The sequence below is a fragment of the Bombus impatiens genome, unplaced genomic scaffold (assembly GCF_000188095.3).
Source record: "Bombus impatiens unplaced genomic scaffold, BIMP_2.2 scf_1096, whole genome shotgun sequence".
Taxonomy (NCBI): domain Eukaryota; kingdom Metazoa; phylum Arthropoda; class Insecta; order Hymenoptera; family Apidae; genus Bombus; species Bombus impatiens.
In genome coordinates this window covers 164818-166775 of record NT_177515.1, presented here as the reverse complement: position 1 = coordinate 166775, position 1958 = coordinate 164818, and positions in this window count along the sequence as shown.

Sequence of the window (1958 nt, the reverse complement as noted above, 5' to 3'; positions counted from 1 at the left end):
ATCGGCGCTGACGGCGACGACGCTGACGACGTCATCGACGGCGATGACGAGAATCGATCCATTTCGCGAGCAAGCCAGCCTAGAGCGATCGAGCCGAACAAAGTTTCCGGAAGCTCGCGAACGTTTCCTGTTCTCGCCAATTTCTAGCCTGCCGCCGTTCGTCCGATTAGCGTGCAAGGCCGACGCGTTGCTTCTTCTCCTCGCACCTTGTCCATTCCTCGACGATGCGACCCAACAGATCTGAAACAAAACGCGAGAGAAGCATACTTAGATTGTTTCGGCTTTGTGTCCTGATCGCCCACCACGAAAAACTCAATTTCAAAAGGAGAATCGAACCATGAGCATGCACGGGCAGCGGCATTGTAACGTTGCTCGTTTCGTCCGCCTCGATGCGCCATGTTCGCAGAAAGCTGTCGTCTGTTTAGTTTCGTTCAAAACCCGAATCGACTTTATCGATCGACTACCGTTCCTCTCGACGACCTTGGAAGATTTCTCTCGATGAGGCGTTCGGCAAGAAAATTATGTCTATGTTTTACGACTTATCGTTATTATGGATATGACGCATCTTTCTTCGAGCAGCGAGTCGAAGGAGAAGCTAACGTAGGGCGCGAAAGATGCGCGAATAAAAAAAGGGAAGAAATTCGGATCGCGAAAAGGGTGAAGAAAGCTGCCGCTTGTTTTCGACGCAGCGCCACAACGCCATCTGCTGCCTAAGCGTTAACCTATCTCGGTTAGCGAAGAAAAAGGAAGCAGTGGGGCTAGATGATTCCGAGATACAGGGAATCGTAGTAAAAGAGGCAGAGAAAGAAGGCAAGCGGACTTTCGTTTGCGATATTTCGCGAAAGAGAGCACAGCGACGAACGGGAGACGCGCGGGTTAAGGCGATTAAAAAATTGCGAAGTCGAGGTTCGCCATTTCGAAAAAATCGTCGACTCGGAGAAAACGGCGCAGCACGACGTGCGTTGTTGTTCGAGCGTCGTTCCATTGTGCTAGGCTGGACGAAAGAGGAACGCACGCCGAACGAGAAACGTAAGGAGAAAACAATCGACCAAGACAATGGACGATCCGCCACGCTAAGCTATACGGTGGTTTCATCTTCGTCGTCTAGTCGTAGGATACAAAGCCGGCGAGCTCGCGGTTACGACTTTCGCTTGAATTTAGAGTTGAAGTTTACATTTTTTCGTGGATTACGTTGTTAGTTGCAAAGGATGACGTTCTCGAGAACTAGCAGCATTTATTCTGCCCAACGGGAAGACTTGGATTTCGTTGGACGCATTCGCAAACTGACATCGTATTTCCGACGGCGAAGAAAGACATCGAAGGTAGAGCGCGGTAGCGTGCAACGATATTCCGAGAAGAGGAAGAAAAAGATGGATCGAATCGATGCGACGTTATCGTTGCGAGGCGCGTATAAAGAAAGAAGCGCGGTCCTTAACCCTTCGATCGCGCGTCGAACAGCGAAGAGGTCAGAGTGCGATCGGCGTACGCTTAACGATGATGCGATTAATTCGATTAAGACGCAACGTCGCTCGCTACGATAAAAATAATCGACCCGTTATTGATTATAATTTTCTCGCGCGAGCGAGCTAACGCGCGAGCGTACGAGAATTCTGGAAACGCGGAGCCGCTTTCGGCAGACTGTGGCGACAGCGCGAAGCGAGTCGATGCGATACCGCGGTCTTCTCGAGGAATCGAGAGCGGGAGAAAGGGAACGCGAGGTTCTCGAGAAAAAGTAGTCGTGGGCCCGGAGAGATCGCGACTGGTAGACGAGCGGAAGAGACGCGAAAAAGCGAGTACCGGCTAACGGCTAGCTAGAAAGATGGGATTCGGAAAGGGTTCGATCGAGCAGTCGCGTGGGCGGTTCGGAGAGCAGCGGAGGTAGCGACCACGACCGTGCCGGGGCAAACGTTGGTCGCCATGGCAACTCTCGCAGCTCTCGTCCCAGGCAACCCCCGCCG